The sequence below is a fragment of the Phasianus colchicus genome, unplaced genomic scaffold (genome assembly GCF_987193195.1).
Source record: "Phasianus colchicus unplaced genomic scaffold, bPhaCol1.hap1.1 HAP1_SCAFFOLD_96, whole genome shotgun sequence".
Lineage (NCBI taxonomy): Eukaryota > Metazoa > Chordata > Aves > Galliformes > Phasianidae > Phasianus > Phasianus colchicus.
The window spans coordinates 30,242-51,854 of NW_028325266.1; the positions used below are offsets into that span (position 1 = coordinate 30,242).

Consider the following 21,613-nt stretch of genomic DNA (forward strand, 5'->3'; position numbering starts at 1 on the left):
GACGGCCGTCTTCTTCGCTATTGGCGGAGAGAGCCGTCAGTGCGGGGCGGGGGGCGGGGCCTCGCGGCTAGCGGGGCCGCGTTGAACGCCGCGGTAGGGCGGGGGAACGGAGCGAGGGGGCGGCGGCGGTCGAGGGTAAGCGAGCCGCCGGCTGCGAGGAGAGCGGCGCGAGGTAGGGAGCGGCGCGGGGGCCGTCCTCACCTGTCACCGGGCGCTCCGCCCTCCCTCCTCGCGGCCCCCGGGCTCCGGCCGCGGGCGCGGTCCCTCGCGGTAGCGGCCGGGCTGGGGCTGTGCTTTCGTCTAAGGGGACCCTCGTCCGAGGGAGGGCGGCAGGCAGGCAGGCAGGCAGGCTGTGCGCGCGGTGCCACCGGCTGTGCGCCGCCGCGCGGACGGATGCCGGCTGCCCTCAGGTAGGTGGGAGGGGGGCGGAGAGGGCAGACCCCGGGAAGGCCGCCTGTGGGCGCGAGGGCTCCCCGCCGCCGTCGCTGCGGCAGGCGGCACCCCGGAGTGGCGCTGCGCGAGGGGGGGAGCGGCTGGGGGCTGCGGCTGGGCGCTGCGGTTGGGGGCCGCCTCCGTGCGCGGGGCGGGGGGAGTTGCGAGGGCAGAGCCGCGCGACTCGTCGCTTCGGCTGTGGGAGGACGCGAAGCCGAGGAGGGTTGGGAAACCCGTTGGCGTGCGGAGAGCTTGTGGCGAGCAGTGTGGAGGTGCTGCGGTGCTGCGGGAGGGAAGTTGTGAGCGGTGCCCTGTCGGTCGCCGCGCCGCGCTGCCGAGGGATGCTGAGCGCCCCCGGCTCCCGCTGTCACCGGCTGCGCGCCGCCCCGCCTGACGGCGCTGCTTCGGCGAGCGCGATTCCCGCTCCCGACAGCGTTCTGCCCTCCGTGAGGGTGTGGAACTATCATTTTTCCCTCATCGCGTTTCAGCCTAAGGGCATCGAATTCATCCTTTCGCATAGTTTTCTGTGTTTGCTTGAAACAACGATAGTGTTCTTAGTGCGTGCGTTTTCTTGCTGAGCTGCAGTTTAAAAAAAAAAAAAAAAAGACAAGCGTTTAATAAGATCTACCTGCCTGGAGTAGGAGCACAAAGCGCCATTTTAACAGGTGGGCTGGGTGGTAGGAGTATGAGCTTTTTCCATTGTGTGGACTTAAACGCTACTTCGAGTTGTGTGGGTGTGCAAGACTGCTGTAATGGATCTTTTCTTGGTTATCTCCTGCAAATAGGTGGTATAGAGGTACTGTTTTATAAGCAAACAACTGAAATTGCCCGTAAGATTTTGATGTTGAGAGAATAGATTTGTTATACTCGTTTAAAGCCAGTGTTATTTTCTGAAAATAAGTTCTCATAGAGCAAATTTGAAGTGGCATGGATCCAATGGAAGGTACAACCAGTTCTTTGGATATAAACGTGTTAAACAGAATCACACAGAATCACAGAATCGTAGGGGTTGGAAGGGACCTCCAGAGATCATCGAGTCCAACCCCCCTGCCAAAGCAGGATCCCTACACCAGGTCGCACAGGTAGGCGTCCAGGCGGGTCTTGAATATCTCCAGAGAAGGAGACTCCACCAGCTCCCTGGGCAGCCTGTTCCAGTGCTCCGTCACCCTCACCGTAAAGAAGTTCTTGCGCACACTGGTGCGGAACTTCCTATGCTCCAGCTTCTGGCCATTTCCCCTTGTCCTGTCTCCGCACACTGCTGAAAAGAGTCTGGCCTCGCCACTTTGCCCCCCACACCTTAGATATTTATAGACCTGGATCAGGTCCCCTCTCAGTCTTCTCTTCTCAAGGCTAAACAGACCCAGATCACTTAGCCTTTCCTCATAGGGGAGATGCTCCAGGCCCTTCACCACCTTTGTGGCTCTCCGCTAGACTCTTTCCAAGAGATCCCTGTCTTTTTTGTACTGGGGAGCCCAGAACTGGACACAGTACTCCAGATGAGGCCTTACCAGGGCAGAGTAGAGGGGAGGATCACCTCCCTCGACCTGCTGGCCACGCTCCCTTTAATGCACCCCAGAATGCCATTGGCCTTTTTGGCCACAAGGGCACACTGCTGGCTCATGGCCAACCTGTCGTCCACCAGGACACCCAGGTCCCTCTCCGCAGAGCTCCTCTCCAGCAGGTCATCCCTCAACCTCTACCGGTGCATGCAATTATTCCTCCCTAGGTGCAAGACTCTACACTTGCTTTTGTTAAACCTCATCTGGTTCCTTACTGCCCAGCTCTCCAGCTTGTCCAGGTCTCGCTGAATGGCAGCACAGCCTTCAGGCGTGTCAGCCAATCCTCCCAACTTCGTATCATCAGCAAACTTGCTGAGGGTGGCCACTACCCCCTCATCAAGGTCATTGATGAAGATGTTGAACAGGACCGGTCCCAGCACCGACCCCTGGGGAACACCGCTGGTTACAGGTCTCCAACCAGACTCTGCACCGCCAATGACAACCCTCTGTGCTCCGCCAGTCAGCCAGTTCTCAACCCACCTCACTGTCCACTCATCTATCCCACACTTCCTCAGCTTCGTTATAAGGATGTTGTGGGAGACAGTGTCAAATGCCTTGCTGAAATCAAGGTAGACCACATCCACTGCTCTCCCCCCATCCACCCAGCCAGTGACAACATCATAGAAGGCTACCAGGTTGGTCAAGCACGACCTCCCCCTGGTGAACCCGTGCTGACTACTCCTGATAACCTTTTCTTCCAGTTGTCTGGAGATGGCATCCAGCACAATCTGTTCCATCACCTTTCCAGGGACAGAGGTGAGGCTGACTGGCCTGTAATTACCTGGATCTTCCTTCTTGCCCTTTTTGAAGACCGGAGTGACATTGGCTATCCTCCAGTCTTCAGGCACCTCCCCCATTCTCCAAGACCTCTCAAAGATGATAGAGAGCGGTTCAGCAATCACCTCTGCCAGCTCCCTCAGCACCCGTGGATGCATCCCATCGGGTCCCATGGATTTATGAACATTGGTGTTGCCTAGGCGCTCTCGGACCGCCTCTTCCCTGACTAAAGGGAAGTCTTCTATTCCCCAGACCTTCTCACTAACCACCAGGGCCTGGGATTCCCGAGGGGGAGCTTTTTCACTGAAGACAGAAGCAAAGAAGGCGTTCAGTATCTCCGCCTTCTCAGCATCCCCCATTACCAGAACACCCTCCTCACTTAGTAGGGGACCTACATTCTCCCTAGTCTTCCTTTTACTGTTAGCATACTTAAAAAAGCCTTTTTTATTATCCTTTACCACCTTTGCTAGATTCAATTCCAGGTGGGCTTTAGCCTTCCTCGTCGCATCCCTGCAGGCCCTGACAACATTTCTATATTCTTCCCGAGTGGTCAGACCCTTTTTCCACATTTCATGGACCTTCTTTTTCCCTTTGAGTTTGTGCATGAGCTCCTTGCTCATCCACACAGGTCTCCTGCCACCCTTTCCTGATTTCTTGCTCACAGGGACGCACCGATCCTGGGCTTGGAAGAAGAGCTGTTTAAATGCCAACCAGCTCTCACAGGCCCCCTTACCTTCTAACACCCTAGCCCACGGGATAGCTCCAAGTAGGTCCCGGAAGAGATCAAAGTTGGCTCTCCTAAAGTCCAGGGTAGCAGTCCTACTTTTTGCTTTGCTCCTTCCACTCAAGATCTTGAACTCCACCATCTCGTGGTCACTACAACCCAAGCTACCCCCAACTTTTACTTCCTTAACAAACCCGTCCTTATTTGTGAGAATAAGGTCCAGTAACACCCCTCCCCTCGTCGGTTCCTCCACCATCTGCATCAGAAAGTTGTCTTCGACACATTGCAGGAACCGTCTGGACCGCGCGTGCCTGGCCACGTTGCTTTTCCAGCAAATATCTGGATAATTGAAGTCCCCCATAAGCACTAGCGCCTGGGATTGCGACGCTACTTTCAGTTGCTTGTGGAAGGCCTCGTCAACCTCCTCCTCCTGATCAGGGGGCCTGTAGTACACATCCACAACGGTGTCACCCATACCAGCCTGCCCCTTGATTCTCACCCACAAGCTCTCCACTGCTACATCACCCTCCCCCAGGTGGAGTTCAATACATTCTAGCTGCTCTCTCACACAAAGAGCAACTCCACCACCCCGCCTCGCCAGCCGATCTTTCCTAAAAAGCACACAGCCCTCCATGACAACATTCCAGTCATGCGAGCTGTCCCACCACGTCTCCGTGATCGCAATGAGATCATGGCCTTGTGACCGCACACAGATCTCCAACTCTTCCTGTTTATTTCCCATGCTGCGCGCATTAGTGTATAGACACTTTAGGGAAGCAGCACCCCCCTGCCTCTCTCCATCCCTTTGAACTCCACCCTTTTCACCCATCGAACTCCATTTTGAGCCACGAACTACCCGCTCAACCCCAGTGGCCCTCATTCTGTCCCCTTCCCCCTTCATACCTAGTTTAAACACCTTTCAATGAGCCCTGCCAGTTCCTGGGCTAGGATCCTCTTACCCCTTGGAGACAGGCTACTTCCATCTGCAGCCATCATGCCAGGCGCAGAGTAAATTACCCCGTGGTCAAAAAAACCGAAGTTCCTGTGCTTGCACCAACTTCTTAGCCATTTATTTATGAGGCGGGTTTTTTGGATGCTCTCGGTATCCTTCCCTGCCACTGAAGGTAGGGAAGAAAAATCCACCTGCACACCCGTTCCTTCAACTACCCGCCCCAGTCCCCTGAAGTCTTCCTTGATAGACCTCAGGCTTCTCTCAGCGACTTCATCACTGCCAGCCTGAACTATCAATAATGGGTAATAATCAGAAGGGCCAATCAGACCAGGAAGTTTCCTAGCAATGTCCCTGACCCTTGCCCCAGGGAGGCAGCACACCTCCCTACGGGTAGGGTCAGGCCGACATATAGGGCCTTCTGTTCCTCTCAGCAGGGAGTCACCTATGACAACCACCCTTCTGTCCTTCCGGGCGGAGGCAGTCTTGAGGCGTGGGGTCGACCGCTTCGCCCGAGGCAACCTTACAGGTGGACCTCCCTCCACCCCCTCACTCACCTCTCCCTCGAGATTCACGGCCTCAAACCTATTTTGCAGAGGCACCTGGGGAGCCGAGGATGGTCGGGATGGAGGACACCCACTTCGCCGAGCCGGTATCCTTTTCCACTCCTCCTCCTCCCTTAGATTGCCTTGCTCTGCTCTCAAATTGCCTTGCACTGCAGCAGGAACACAGTCTACCTGCCGGTTCCCCTCTACTACCTGTTTGCAAGGCGGCAGGGGGTGACACGCTCCACGCAGAGCCTCAGCTGTGTGCCAAGATCTCGGAGCTGACAGGGACTGGCACCACCAATCAATCTCCCTCTCACATTCCTTTATGGTCCTTAGCCTCTCCACCTCCTCCTTCAGGTTGACCACAAGGCAAAGTAAGTCCTTTAGCTGGTCACATCTTACACAAGTGCTGCCTCCATCGCCTGGCACTGCAAGGGCCAGGCTCTGGCACTCATCACAGCCAGTGACCTGCACACTAGCATGTTGTTTTGGGACCTCAGTCTGCGTCTCTGCATTCTTCTTGGCAGTCTTTCTTTTACATGTGCAGGGGGCCTCTGTCTGGGTCCCCACATTATTTTTAGAGACAGTAGCCTTCCGCCGGGGTGGAGCCATGGAGAACCTGAAGACTAATTAGCACAACTAGAATAGCCTTAACAGGGCGTGACCGATCAGCCCTACCCTGCTGCTGATAGTGCTGGCTCTGCCCTCGCCCCCTTACCAGGTCGTTAATGGGTGACCCCGCACCTGCCACTTACCTCACAGTGATAACGCCTCTCCTCTCCGCCCTGGTGGGCAGCGACGCTGGAGGTTTTTTCTAGGCGTTGCCCTGGCAACGCCCCCGCTGCGTCAGCCGCTCTCGCGAGAGCTGCCGGGCTTCTCTGTTGTCTCGGGGACCCCCGGAAGAGGGAACCGATCGAGATCCACGTGTTCTTCGCGATCAGCCGCTGCGGCTCTGGCTGAAACAGCTCCGAAGCGGCGATCCTCGGCGATCAAGGACAACACCAGAAAGATTGTTTATTCCTCTCATGTCTTGCATGTTTTAAATCAAAGCTGAATGTCTTCTCCTTTACTTGTTAGTGTTTTGCTATACTTCGTGATGCTCAGGGGCTGTTTGACATCTTCTTCTTATTCGCAGCTTCCTTTGATGGGGAGAAGCATGCCATCAATCTTCCTTCTGTAAACAGTGCATCGTTTGTCCTACGTTTCTTGGAGAAACTCTGCCACAGTCTTCAATGCGATAATCTTTTCAGTAGCCTGCCTTTCAGCCCCTACATGGGGTGTGCACATAGTCCCACGGAGTACGATAGGAACAAACCAGGTACTATCAAACAGGTGTTGTTTACAAGTACTGATATTTTTGATAAGTGTGGTTACTTTATGAAATTTAACATTTTAATCTGCTTTGCTATAACTTTAATTGATTGAAATGAATACTCTTCAGTTCTTAGAGGATTCGTTCCAGAGCACAAGTGCTGTGGCAGGTTGGGATAGCTCATACCACATGTGCAGAAATCATTTTGTTCTGCTAACTCTTTCTTGTGGTCAAGTAGGAAACATATGTATTGTACCACTGGGTTACTAAAAGAACAGACTCAAAACTTCACATTTTGCCTGTTCAATTTATGTTTGAATCATAAAATAACCTTGGAGAAAGATGCTTACTACCTTATAAGAAGGGGCTTGCTCTGAGAGATGATTCAGTTCAGCCTATCCTACAACATTAAATACTCTTTTCTTCCTTCTTTGTTCACCTTGCGCAGTGGCGGCTCCAAAATTTTAAATTCTGCAGCATACAGTCTAGTAGAGAAGGTGGGTTTTGCAGCTGGCTGCTTGTGACATTTTATGTGAGTTTTGGTACTCTGGGGGTATATAGAGTGAGAGGGAAATAACATGCTCAGGGTCTCCCATCAAATGGCTTGCAGTGCTGGTATTACGAGTCCCGGTCCAAGGGTTATCAGGAGCCATAGCTGAGAAAACTTTGACATCAATGCAGTTTCAGTCTTAGAGGTGCTGCTTTAGAAAATAAAGTATTGTGGTGGTTTTGGTATTTCGGTTTTTATTTGTTTTGTTTTGTTTTTTTCCAGTAGAGAAATTGTATTTGTTTCATTTCATCAAATAAAAGTCATTTGCTTTAATACTTTTCAGGAAAGTAGCCTAAATTTGGAAATTTGGATGATGATAGTATAAACTAAGCTGTTACTTCAGCTTTTGAAGTTTGTATTGAATGACCGATTCTATGTGAAATGGATTTGTTACCTGGTGAATGACTTGATGTATGTTTTTGCTTTTGTACTTTGACTTTCCCTGTGAGCATTTTTATACCATAATAAATTGGTGATATCTTTCCTTTTCACAGCAAAAGAAGAAATACATGAAAACGGAAGTGTTAAACGATACTCTCAGGACTCTCCACCATACACAGCTCCCCTTTCCCCTAAGCTTCCGAGGAGTGATGCTCATCCATCTGAAGGTGATTACATTGTGTTGTAATACATATGAGGATTACGTATGATTTTGGTATTTTTAGTCAAAAGGACTGAGTCTAGTGTATTTCTCTGGTATGTCTATAGCCCTTGACAGCTGAGAATGGAGATATTTATTGATCAGTGGCATGGATTTTGTGCTTATGGACGATCTACTGCAAGTTCAAGAAGTCTTTCTCCTAAACATGTCAGTCTTTTTTGTGAAATCACTCAGGCAGATAGGTGACATTTGAAGCTTCCTGTATGGCTATTTAGTAGAAAAACAATTCCCTTGAAATGGATTAGGAGATAAATTGGAAGCAACTCTAATAACTCTTGGTTTGGGCTAATGACTGTAAGAGCAAGGATGTGTTTTGATGGTACAGTTTAACTGAATGTATGGCTAGCTGCCCCTAGAAGTTGCTCTGCTCCTGCTCTCCTTGCCTCCTTGTCCGTGTAGTGCATCCCAAGCCTCCCTGCTGATGAGGTGACGAGCTGACCCAGTGAAGCACAGAAAACATTTTGGCAAAGCTAGGAGATATCTGCAGTTAGCTTCTCTGCACTGACTCATCGTGGGCTCAGATGAGCACAGGAATGGGTTGGATAAAATGCAGCCGTGGCAGGGACCAGAGCAGCAGAGCCTCTCTGTGCAGCTGACTCCAGGACAAGGAAAGCTTTTGCCTGTGCCATGGCTGAGGTGCAGTAGCTCGTGCCGATTTGTAGTCTGCCTCAGATGTGAAGTGAAGCGTGTCAGCTTAAACCTCACAGAGAGACTTAGGAAAGAGTGGTTTTACTCTGCTTTTGCTACTTGTCAAACCATGGTAACTTGTTGATGTGACTCATCCCATCTGATACTTTCTATTGCTGTGGTATATTTGCATAATATTTCCAAAGGCTTTTGAGATTAGTCATTTGTTTCTCTTTTTTTTTTTTTTTTTTGAGTTACTGGGGTTTTGTCATTTAGCCTCAGTGTGGGCAGAATAATCTTTTTCTATGGAGAGTCATAAGGCCACACTTAAATCAGAAGAGGATATCAAATTAAAATGTTAAAGCTTATTAAAAATGGTTCTTCTTACAATTTAATATAAACACAATGTATTCACTTCAATGATGTAACCACAACAAATATAAAAATTGTCAATGCAGAGCTTTCTCTGTCTTAAATAGACCCTGGTTTAGGTCTAGAACATCTCTGCAATTAAATCAGATATTTCTAGTAAGCAACTGCGTGAATAGCTGTAAAACACATAATTCTACCTAAATTAAGTTGTTTAAATTGGAGATAAACAGATGTCTTAGACCTGCTTCTCTTATAAGAAATCTCCCTGTAAGTAAGTCGGCACGCGTGTTGTACCCTGATGAGCATTTTGATCCTGGAACCCTTTTATAGATGAAGTTGATGTATTTCTTCAAATTCATTTTAATATCAAAAATGGCAGAATGTTACAGCTAAAGGGATCCATAGCACTTTCACCTAACTAGCGGCAGTGGATGCAAAGCCAACAATTTCTGCACAGGATTATTAGAAAAATGAGTAAGGAGTCATGCCTATTTCCATTTGCCAGCAGTGTGACAAGCTTGTTTGCTGATGGCACACCCATCATCCTTTGTTTACTTTTATGGGTCTTAATCTGAATTAATTGGTCACAAAAGCCAGGAAATATTTAAATTCTCGTTATTCTTTAGAAACAGAGAGAGTTATGTATGTATATACTACAGTATATAGTATGTACGCATGCATGGATACATGTTTTTATATATACGCTATACTTATGCTTTCATACATATTTTATACGTATATACATACATACATGTATGCATGGCTTCGCAGGTTTTTGCAGGGAAATTACATCATTTTCAAAAGAAGCAAGGATGTCAAAATAAAAATATCTCATGAAGATAGACTACAATGAACCCCTACAACAACTCAGTATGATGTCCCAGAAAGCTGACACAGATGAAAAAATGTTTGAAACCTGGCAGTTACTCAAAGAAACTGCTTCAAGATTGTGAATGAACTATCTGTCCGCACAGAAAAGATAAGGAGTGTAGTACAAGACTAGCCTAGCTGTCACAAACCAGTCCAGGAGCGCAGGCAGGAGGGAAGCAAGCAGAATGGAGAAGTTAGGTTGAGTAACTCTGCAAAACTACAACACTACAGACCAATTGTGAAGGTAACCAGCAATAGTGTGAGAAGCGATGGCTTCAAGCTGCACAGGGAAAGTTCAGGTTGGATATTAGGAAATGTTTCTTCTCAGAAGGAGTGGTGAGGAAGTGGCACAGGCTGCCCAGGGAGGTGGTAGAGTCACCATCCCCGGAGGTGTTCAAGAAATGTATGGATGTGGCATTGAGGAACATGGTTAGTGGGCATGGTGTGATGGGGGATAGTGGGATTTCCACACATTGGGGGAAAAGGTATGAAAAAAGGAATGTGTCATTCGGTACTGCTGGGTTGAGGTGGGTGGTAACATAGAGGCAGATAGGAACACATAGGAAACGGGGAAATATGAGGCATTCTGTAGGGAAAAAAGAAAAAAAAGAAAAAAGAGATGTGCGATTATGTGCAGAAGAGAACAGTCTGTGGTTCTATGAGTCACAGTCAGACTGTACACAAGGTGACAATATCAAAGTGCCACAGTGAGAATGTCATACCACTTAAAAGGATGCGAGAAGACAATGAGAGACTCCACATGAAGTAGCTGTCTCTACACAGCTGTGGAGAAGCTCGGTAGCAGTGGTCTGATGGTCTGCAGAAAGTATGTAGGGCTGAAGAGAGAGAATCCTCTTGTTTGTGTTGGAATCCTGAGTCCGTGCACTGTTCAGGAGCTTTTATGTTCATCCAGACGTTAGATTACAACAGAGCAATGTTGTGAGGATGCTGAGCGTGTCTTTTGTCAGCGTGCAGATGTGTAGCAGTTGCTCACCATCTCTATGGGAGCTCCGTAAAGCATCAAGATACTAAACTTTGAAACTGTTATTTAGCTTATTAACATTACAGGGATTATTAACATTACATTCTATTTTTTTCTCTCCAAAGCATTCATAGTTGCTTTCATGTTTAAACTTGTGTCTTTCTGTAAGGGTTGATCAGGAAATCACTTTAATTTCTGTATTTTTAAGAATCTAGGCGTTCCTAAAATAGTTGGTGGATTACATGAGCAATGTGGGTAGGAAATAAATGTATTATTACCCTGAATTTGAGATAGATCTGTTCAAGGCTTTCTTCTGTACAGTACTGCAGCCTTCACAAAGCCCTGCTCACAGTATGTATAGTTTGATTACTGCTTTTTTTCTTTATGTATTTTGCATAGTACATAACAGTAATGAAGAATAAGATATAAGATAAACATGTACAGTAGAAATAAAGTGCAATGATTCTTCTTGGACAGATGTGCAACTTCTGAGATGTCTGTAGGACAAATTCCAGCTTTTGAAAAGCATAGCACAGCTAACAGTTCTGTAGAGTGTCTATAAACTCCTCTTTCTGGTTTATTTGGATGTGAATTTTCTGTTTGCTTGTTTTGTTTGTTAGTTGATTACATTCTGTTGCCTGTGACATTAAAGCAAAATCTACATATGTAGATTTGGTAGTGTTAGAGGTTTACCACTAAACTGTGGCATGCTAGTTTAATCTGATGATTCACTTCTGAGAACATAAAAACAGAAGTGAACTTTGCTTTCAGATGAATTATTTAAATTTCTTCCGCTCTTCAAAAACAGAATCAGTTTCACTTATGAAATCAACATGGATGTTTATGTTTCTTACAAAAAAACTTTTATTCTTCTAGTTTTCAACCTGATTTAGCATGAAAAATACTAAGCTGAAACTACTATTTTTGTTAACCACGTTTATGTTAATGGCACTTAAGCAATCCAACCAGGATCAAAGCTCCATTGTAGGAACTGTGCAGATGCATAGCAGTAGACATATCCTGCCCTAAAGAAAAAGCAAAAATAAATAACGTAATGAAATGGAACACAAAGTAATTGGTAAAGTTATAAGAAGCATCATAGGGGGAAAAAAAATAGATGGACAAAGAATAAAAAAGAGGTTTGAGACAAAAATAAAAATGTTCTTACTGTCAGATTTCAGAAGTTGTACAAGGAAAAGGAGTAAAAAATTAAATTTATACAACGAGGATGTCCAGAAAATCTAAGAAGTTAATCTTGATTTTACATTGAACAAAAATAGAATGAATAAAAATCCTTAGGTCTCACAAATACGTATGTTATGATCATAAATGCACCATTAAGAGTCTTTCAACATCTTCTTAAGCAGTTTATTCATTTTACCTTTAGAGGGTAACAATGTGGAGCAAAAAAGTTTTGCAGTCCTCTGTGATAGAACAAGTGGCAGCAAACCTTTGAGGAGAATGAGTAAGATGGATGGCCTTAAACAGTTTTTGCTTTTATTAATGGAGCCTGATTTGTTTTCACAGAAATGAGGCAAATAATAAACATACACAAAAAGGAGAGTAGGAGATAGAAGGACAACAAGAAAAAAAAAAATGGAGTGTCAAATTTTCTCCCAAATGGACTTGCAAGAGTTGACAGTGACTTACTAGAGCATTAATTTCTTCTTTACAGCTTTATTCAGGTCTAAGACAGAAAAAAAGAACATGCACACGAGTCTTCCAATCCATATTTTCTATGTTATTTAAAGTAATAAGGTTATGTATGGTATTTTATGTTGGTTTCATTTACATTTACAGGTACTAAAATCTAACAAGTTTCTCAAAACCTGTAACAGAAAAATGCTGAGAAGAATCAAATTTATTGCTCTCTCTCTTCACATACATTGGGCTTATGATCCTCCCACTTCAGTGGCTGCTCTTCCATGTATTACTGAGTGCAATCATGTACAAATATAAGATAAACATTTTCTTTAAAGTATTTATAGTATGTTGCGCTCAAATAAATATTTGAGAAAAATAAAGAAATAACCTGACAGCTATTAATCAGAGTTTTATTGCCTTTAATATACGATCCATCCTGATATAGCAATTATTGTTGTTTTAGTAAATGCATTACCTCACTTTTACAGGTTTATTTTCAGCCAGTATATCTATCCTTTTGCTCAACACAACAGAGAACTTTCCAATAGCCAAAAAACATTCTGCCTTTAAATTAAATTAATCTTCTTGGAAATATTACTCTTCCAACTCTCCTGTTCTGTATGTCAGCTACTGCTCAAAGCTGTCTACTGTTCCTCCTGTTAACCATACAGTTATTAAAACTTGGTATATGAATACCTTTTCATCATATTTATCCACAATAAATGAATGAGACTTCTCCCCATAGAATCTTTCTATGAAACTTTCCATCCCTCTGTCTTTCTGCTAAATCTCAAATAATCTGAACTGCAGTTCATTTAGATATTAGACCTCAGGTTCAGATAACATCCTTGAGGTAATAAAATGTTATTGTCTGACAGATCTAAAGTGATATTTTTCCTGTAGAAAATTCCATGGGGCACTTACACTGAAACTGAGAAGTGTTTTTCCTTCTCTTGCTGAGTGAGGGTTTAAATAGGAAATGCATATACACAGAGCAAAATTTGGAAGGTAACATTTCCCATCAGGTCTTTTCAGTATTACAGATACTAAACTGTACAATCAACGTAAGTGAAAGCAGATACCCGTGAGATGCTTGTCAGCATGATCAAGATGAGACATGAATGCTGTCTTCAAAGGGCAGCATGGTGACTTAGAATATTTTGAATATTAAAATATATTTTCTTCTTATAAAGTCAATTTTGTCTCTGTTTCTCCTTACGTATTTACTTTTGGCTAATGACTTAAAGCAATGAATGCAGCTACATGAATAGGTATTTAGATTTTTGAGTACCAGAGAACTTAGAAATAGACATGCTTGTATTCTGTTTTATGTGTTTTACTTGTAATCTGTTTTTGCTTCTCAGTACAATAGGCTCTCAAACCAGTCAGAGCAAGAAAAAGATTTTTAAGACTTGCATGTGCTGATTAAGGTGATTGAATTTTTTCTACTATTATTTTCCTTTTAGTTTAGCAATAAAGAAATACATTAAAAAAATGCAGTAGGGGAAAGATCTGCCCATGGATTTGTTGTATTTGTGCATATCTAAATAGCAGTACAGGCATCTTGTCATCCCAAGGACACCATGGAGTATTCATATAATATAAAGAGAGATGATGGGGATTTTCTAATAACTAAATTGGAAATCAGAAATGTTACTTTTTTTTTTTTTTCCCAATTTACCAGTTTGCAAGCAATGCCTCCTTTTCCATAAAGACAGCTCTTCAAGAAAGCCCATTTCTAACACTCACAGACCTGTGCAGAACACCGTTTTTCATAGATGACAGACAGTAACTTTACAATAACATCAGCCATTTCTTTCAACACTGTCACAAATACCATTCAACAACAAATAGCATTCAACTAGGCCTCAACTTCCTAATTTCATTGAAGCCTGTATACCTTTCATTCAGTGTTAACATTACTTGAAACAAAGTGTTTGGACGTTACATTATATTATCCTCAGTTCATCGTGTTGTAGCAGATCTAATCTTTAATGAAAACGAGACATGTAGGAATCCTATTTGAACTTTTCTTTTATCTTCACTCTTATTTCAAAAAGAAAGTCGTTGATTAAACACACCTAGTGACAAACCAACATGTGATTATCATCTATAATAAATGATACTCCTGCTTGCTAGTATAATTGTATTTGCTTTTCTTGTTGCCTTTGCTTGCTTCATCCACACCAGTAGATGTGTTGAGAAAACTGACTGGGAGAAAAGAGGTCATTCCCTGGTCCTGGTTACAAAGACAGCACAGACACAGCCCATGGTGACTGAAAAACAAGGAATAAAGAGGTTCAAGACTGTACTGCAAAAGTGTATTGCAACTGCAGGTTGCTTAAAGAACTAGAAGCAAAGGGAATGTCCACAGGTTTGAAAAAGTGGCCTGCAACTACACAATATTCATTGTTTCAGAAAGGAGATTTAACGATGCAAAATCTTTGGCAAGAAAACAGTTGTTTTTAGGGATCAAATAGAGAGAGAAATAGTGCTGGGGACCTAGACTCCATTTAGGACATAATACTTGTCTTGTCTCTACACATGAAAATATTTTAAATTACTAGCTGAGAGATCAGGGGTCCTGAACCATGGTATGTTCATTATTGTTGATTGCATGTACTGTGTCATATCACTTAAAAAATTAAAAACATTAATGGCACTGAAATTTCAAACTGGGTTCACGTACCACTGTGCATAACAACTGACAAGCTATTATCTACGTTGATTAAAACTCCTAGTGCTAGTGTTTTAGCTTCTCCAAAAGCAAGGAATAAACAATTTGAATGTAGGCTTTACCAGTATTTGTACTTGTAATAAAACCAGGAATATTCATAGAATCATAGAATCATAGAATTTGTTTTTGAGTTGGAAGGGACTCTTACAGACCATTGAGTCCAGTTCCCCAGTAATGAACAGGGACACCCACAGAGGTCAGAGACCTCAGAGGCCTGTCCAGCCTGACCATGAATATCTCCCCACTGCCATAATGTTGTCTTGCCCCAGACCTATACAAGACTACAAAGTGAGTCACCAGCTCTGGATTCCTACTTAGGAGGGGTTTGCCATCAAGATAGACAGCAAGTCTCCATGTAACCCTCTCCTCTAGGCATCAGCCCTGGGAAACATGCTGCCAAATATTCTTCAGAAAAGCATCTCAGAGAGGTTTCTGTGAGCAGATGGGGGACATTTGATGAAGCAAACGGATGCTGGGTAAGCAGTAATTCTCACTCAACAACCAGCCTGGGGGCTCCGTTCTTTCTTCATTTCCATTCTTTCTGATGGAAATGTCCTTGAAACTTAATTGAGTTTGCATGGAATTTTACACCTTTTGGATTTCTAATCTTACTCATCATTAATCCTTAAATATGTGTTCCACAATACCACTAACCAATTATAGAAAAATAATTTAAAATAATCATGTATCAAATTTTTTTAAAATTCTATTTGGAAGGTAGGAGACCTAATTACAGGCATGGGACTTTAATGTATGTGCTGAAAACCGAAACTCAATATCTACTTTTTCATTGCTCTTCAGCAACCTGAGCAAATAGATTACCTCCTGTGATAGGTTTCTGACAGTCCCTCTTAGTTTGACAGTTATTTTAGAGAGAGTCACTTTTGTATATAATGAAAGGAAAAGTTGCCAAGCATAAGTACATATTTTATGTTTCTTAAAACTTAAAAGCTAGAGGAAAGACTCCATTTTTAGTCATGCCATTTTAAATTCAGAGTATTTGTACTGTCCGCCAGGTTTACATCAATGACACAGAATGGCATCTAGCCCAAGGGCTGAGTTACATTTCTTGCACAGGAAGGGCAGCTTTTATAATTGAGTGTATCAGTTACTGCTTTGAACTTTTTTTGTGTTACTACATTCATGTGAAAATATGATGTGCATTTTCGCATCTTCTATGTATGCCAAAAGAATTAAAAGCAATTTCTATTGAAGTGTTTCCTTGAAATTGCAACATAAAAAATATATAAATATTAAAAACAATAAAACAAAACAAGACATTTTCTCCCAGAAATACCAGGACTCTTAGAAATACCTCACGTTTCATCTCAAGAATACTGCTTTCCACTCCTCAAGATCACACTGACTCCCATCACAATGGCCTTTTCTCCCACATACACCAGCTTTCTCCCAAATACACGACATTTTCTCCCACATACACCCGCTTTCTCCCAAAGATGGGACATATTCTCCCAGAAATGCCAGCTTATTCTTTAAAAAAACGGCCTTTTTTTCCCAAAATACCCGCTTTCTCACAAACACCTGTCATTTTCCAACCAAGTCTGCTACTATCTCCCAGAAACAGCCGGTTTCCGAGAAATACCTGACGTTTGCTCTCCCAAATACTACTTGACACTCCTCCAGAGGACATTGTCTCCCCTATTTACCACGTTGTCTCCCCAAGAGACCACTTGGCACACCAAAAAGACCACCGTTGCTCTCCAGTACAAGATCTTCTTTCCCACCGGTTCCCACTTTTCTCCCCCAGCTATGTCATTTCCTCCCAGAAATGCCACTTTTCCCTTGGAAATTTCACCTTCTCTTCCAAAAAGAGGAGATTTGCTCCCAGAAATACCCCTTCTCTTACAACTGCCACACGCTTTCTCCCCAAAAAGCCTCCATGACAATGCCAAATGGGACACTTGCAGCCAAGAAGAGGACACCTTCTCTCAGAAAGACCACTTTTCTCCCCAAGAGAGGAGATTTTCTCCCAATTGGATGACATTTGCTGTAAGAAAGACCTCTTTTCTTCCCTCAAGAGGACATTGTCTTTCCCACTGAGGACATTTTCTCCCAGAAGTGCCGCTACTCTTTGAAACACCTCCATTTCCTCCCAAATCTACTCCATGACACGCCTCAGGATGACACTCCCCGAATTGGGGCATTTTCTCCCAGAAATACCACTTCTCTCCCAAAGGGTTGGCCTTTTCCCTCTCTAGCATCTGTTTCCTCACCAATACCTGGCATTTTCTCCCAGAAACACCAGCTTTCTCACACATCACCTCATACATCACCTTCTCCCCCCCACATCAGATGTTCCCTCCCAGAAATATGGCATTTGATCACAGATATACTCTTTCCAGGGAATACCAGGTTTCATAAAAATACCTCATAATTTCTCCATGAAGTTCGTTAGCAAGATGACACTTTCACTCTAAATAGGAGATTTTCTCTCAGAAATGCATGCATCCCCCTCACAGAACGGCATCTTCTCCCCCCCCAAAAAAGGACATTATCTCCCCGAAATACCACATTTCTCCAATCCAGTGACATTATCTCTACGGAGAGTTTGCAGTTGCTGCCCGATAAATCGCTTTTCTCCCCGAATACCACTTTCAGACTTCAACAGCGGTCTTGTCTTTCTCTCTCGGATGCCGAGAAAGGGCGACTTCAGCCGGATGCTTTTCGCGGACGAGCGGCTTCTTCTGCGCACATCGCAAAGGAGCGGTTCTGTCTTCTCCTTGTGCCCATGCATTCTGCACTACGCTTCTCTCTCATTCTTATGCCTTTCCTTTTATTCCTAGCGACATTTCGTTTTCGTGTGTTTATCTGATGCTACACTTCAGCATTCTGTGACGAACAGAGTAGAAGGGAAAAGCCCCTCTAATAAGGCAGCTAGAAATTCCAGGAGCGACACATGTTGTGCTTTCAGAGAGGACGTTACAGAAAGTCGAGAGATGTGGATTCTTTCCTGCGGAGAAAAAAACCCCTGTTTTCAGGCAATGCAGTATGCAGAATTCGCACGTTCTCGGCATAGCAATTTCGCTAATTCGCTCTCGTGAGTGGACAGCGCCACTCTCTGGTAAGCGCTACGGAGAGTTTGCAGTCTGGCCGTGAAATCGCTGTTCTCCCCGAATGCCGCTTGCAGCCTTCAGCAGCGGTCTCGTCTCTCTCGCATGCCGAGAAAGAGCGACTTCAGCCGGATGCTTTTCTCGGACGAGCGGCTTCTTCTGCGCACATCGCAAAGGAGCGGTTCTTGTCTTCTCCTTGTGTCCATGCATTCTGCACTACGCGTCTCTCTCATTCTTATGCCTTTCCTTTTATTCCTAGCGACATTTCGTTTTCGTGTGTTTATCCGATGCTACACTTCAGCATTCTGTGACGAACAGAGTAGAAGGGAAAAGCCCCTCTAACAAGGCAGCTAGAAGTTCCAGGAGCGGCACACGTTGTGCTTTCAGGGAGGACGTTACAGAAAGTCGAGAGCTGTGGATTCTTTCCTGCGGAGAAAAAAACCCCTGTTTTCAGGAAATGCATACTGCGGAATTCACACGTTCTCGGAACACAGTTCCGTTATTTCGCTCAAGCACGTCTAAAGCGGCACTCGCGGTCAACCGCTTCGCAGAGTTTGCAGTTACCGGCCGAAAAATCGCGGTACTCCACGAATGCCACTTTCTGCCTTCAGCAGCGGTCTCGTCTCTCTCGCATGCCGAGAAAGAGCGACTTCAGCCGGTTGCTTTTCTCCGACCAGCGGCTTCTTCTGCTCACATCGCAAAGGAGCGGTTCTGTCTTCTCCTTGTGTCCATGCATTCTGCACTACGCTTCTCTCTCATTCTTATGCCTTTCCTTTTATTCCTAGCGACATTTCGTTTTCGTGTGTTTATCTGATGCTACACTTCAGCATTCTGTGACGAACAGAGTAGAAGGGAAAAGCCCCTCTAATAAGGCAGCTAGAAATTCCAGGAGCGACACATGTTGTGCTTTCAGAGAGGACGTTACAGAAAGTCGAGAGATGTGGATTCTTTCCTGCGGAGAAAAAAACCCCTGTTTTCAGGCAATGCAGTATGCAGAATTCGCACGTTCTCGGCATAGCAATTTCGCTAATTCGCTCTCGTGAGTGGACAGCGCCACTCTCTGGTAAGCGCTACGGAGAGTTTGCTGTTGCTGGCCGTGAAATCGCTGTTCTCCCCGAATGCCGCTTGCAGCCTTCAGCAGCGGTCCCGTCTCTCTCGCATGCCGAGAAAGTGCGACTTCAGCCGGATGCTTTTCTCCGACGAGCGGCTTCTTCTGCGCACATCGCAAAGGAGCGGTTCTGTCTTCTCCTTGTGTCCATGCATTCTGCACTACGCGTCTCTCTCATTCTTATGCCTTTCCTTTTATTCCTAGCGACATTTCGTTTTCGTGTGTTTATCCGATGCTACACTTCAGCATTCTGTGACGAACAGAGTAGAAGGGAAAAGCCCCTCTAATAAGGCAGCTAGAAGTTCCAGGAGCGACACACGTTGTGCCTTCAGGGAGGACGTTACAGAAAGTCGAGAGCTGTGGATTCTTTCCTGCGGAGTAAAAAACCCCTGTTTTCAGGCAATGCATACTGCGGAATTCACACGTTCTCGGAACACAGTTCCGTTATTTCGCTCAAGCACGTCTAAAGCGGCACTCGCGGTCAACCGCTTCGCAGAGTTTGCGGTTGCCGGCCGAGAAATCGCGGTTCTCCACGAATGCCACTTTCTGCCTTCAGCAGCGGTCTCGTCTCTCTCGCATGCCGAGAAAGAGCGACTTCAGCCGGATGCTTTTCTCCGACCAGCGGCTTCTTCTGCGCACATCGCAAAGGAGCGGTTCTGTCTTCTCCTTGTGTCCATGCATTCTGCACTACGCTTCTCTCTCATTCTTATGCCTTTCCTTTTCTTCCTAGCGACATTTCGTTTTCGTGTGTTTATCTGATGCTACACTTCAGCATTCTGTGACGAACAGAGTAGAAGGGAAAAGCCCCTCTAATAAGGCAGCTAGAAATTCCAGGAGCGACACATGTTGTGCTTTCAGAGAGGACGTTACAGAAAGTCGAGAGATGTGGATTCTTTCCTGCGGAGAAAAAAACCCCTGTTTTCAGGCAATGCAGTATGCAGAATTCGCACGTTCTCGGCATAGCAATTTCGCTAATTCGCTCTCGTGAGTGGACAGCGCCACTCTCTGGTAAGCGCTACGGAGAGTTTGCAGTCTGGCCGTGAAATCGCTGTTCTCCCCGAATGCCGCTTGCAGCCTTCAGCAGCGGTCTCGTCTCTCTCGCATGCCGAGAAAGAGCGACTTCAGCCGGATGCTTTTCTCCGACCAGCGGCTTCTTCTGCGCACATCGCAAAGGAGCGGTTCTTGTCTTCTCCTTGTGTCCATGCATTCTGCACTACGCGTCTCTCTCATTCTTATGCCTTTCCTTTTATTCCTAGCGACATTTCGTTTTCGTGTGTTTATCCGATGCTACACTTCAGCATTCTGTGACGAACAGAGTAGAAGGGAAAAGCCCCTCTAATAAGGCAGCTAGAAGTTCCAGGAGCGGCACACGTTGTGCTTTCAGGGAGGACGTTACAGAAAGTCGAGAGCTGTGGATTCTTTCCTGCGGAGAAAAAAACCCCTGTTTTCAGGCAATGCATACTGCGGAATTCACACGTTCTCGGAACACAGTTCCGTTATTTCGCTCAAGCACGTCTAAAGCGGCACTCGCGGTCAACCGCTTCGCAGAGTTTGCGGTTGCCGGCCGAGAAATCGCGGTTCTCCACGAATGCCACTTTCTGCCTTCAGCAGCGGTCTCGTCTCTCTCGCATGCCGAGAAAGAGCGACTTCAGCCGGATGCTTTTCTCCGACCAGCGGCTTCTTCTGCGCACATCGCAAAGGAGCGGTTCTTGTCTTCTCCTTGTGTCCATGCATTCTGCACTACGCTTCTCTCTCATTCTTATGCCTTTCCTTTTCTTCCTAGCGACATTTCGTTTTCGTGTGTTTATCCGATGCTACACTTCAGCACTCTGTGACGAACAGAGTAGAAGGGAAAAGCCCCTCTAATAAGGCAGCTAGAAATTCCAGGAGCGACACATGTTGCGCTTTCAGAGAGGACGTTACAGAAAGTCGGGAGCTGTGGATTCTTTCCTGCGGAGAAAAAAACCCCTGTTTTCAGGCAATGCAGTATGCAGAATTCGCACGTTCTCGGCATAGCAATTTCGCTAATTCGCTCTCGTGAGTGGACAGCGCCACTCTCTGGTAAGCGCTACGGAGAGTTTGCTGTTGCTGGCCGTGAAATCGCTGTTCTCCCCGAATGCCGCTTGCAGCCTTCAGCAGCGGTCCCGTCTCTCTCGCATGCCGAGAAAGTGCGACTTCAGCCGGATGCTTTCCTCCGACGAGCGGCTTCTTCTGCGCACATCGCAAAGGAGCGGTTCTGTCTTCTCCTTGTGTCCATGCATTCTGCACTACGCGTCTCTCTCATTCTTATGCCTTTCCTTTTATTCCTAGCGACATTTCGTTTTCGTGTGTTTATCCGATGCTACACTTCAGCATTCTGTGACGAACAGAGTAGAAGGGAAAAGCCCCTCTAATAAGGCAGCTAGAAGTTCCAGGAGCGACACACGTTGTGCCTTCAGGGAGGACGTTACAGAAAGTCGAGAGCTGTGGATTCTTTCCTGCGGAGTAAAAAACCCCTGTTTTCAGGCAATGCATACTGCGGAATTCACACGTTCTCGGAACACAGTTCCGTTATTTCGCTCAAGCACGTCTAAAGCGGCACTCGCGGTCAACCGCTTCGCAGAGTTTGCGGTTGCCGGCCGAGAAATCGCGGTTCTCCACGAATGCCACTTTCTGCCTTCAGCAGCGGTCTCGTCTCTCTCGCATGCCGA

At 45.5% G+C, this 21,613-nt stretch overlaps 1 long non-coding RNA gene across 4 annotated transcripts; it reads left to right on the forward strand.

Moving 5' to 3' along the window:
• On the forward strand, positions 1–12,324 carry LOC149911529 (uncharacterized). 4 transcript variants are annotated; one of them, XR_016463230.1, is made up of 3 exons: positions 1–410; positions 6,125–6,307; positions 7,346–7,552. It is a non-coding gene; the product is annotated as an uncharacterized LOC149911529 (long non-coding RNA). The 4 variants fall into 4 exon arrangements; XR_016463229.1 differs by lacking the exon at positions 1–410 and adding an exon at positions 12,164–12,324 and having other exon boundaries at positions 5,978–6,307; positions 7,346–7,459; XR_016463228.1 differs by lacking the exon at positions 1–410 and adding an exon at positions 9,283–9,463 and having other exon boundaries at positions 5,978–6,307; positions 7,346–7,459.
• The last annotated feature ends 9,289 nt before the right edge of the window (positions 12,325–21,613 follow it).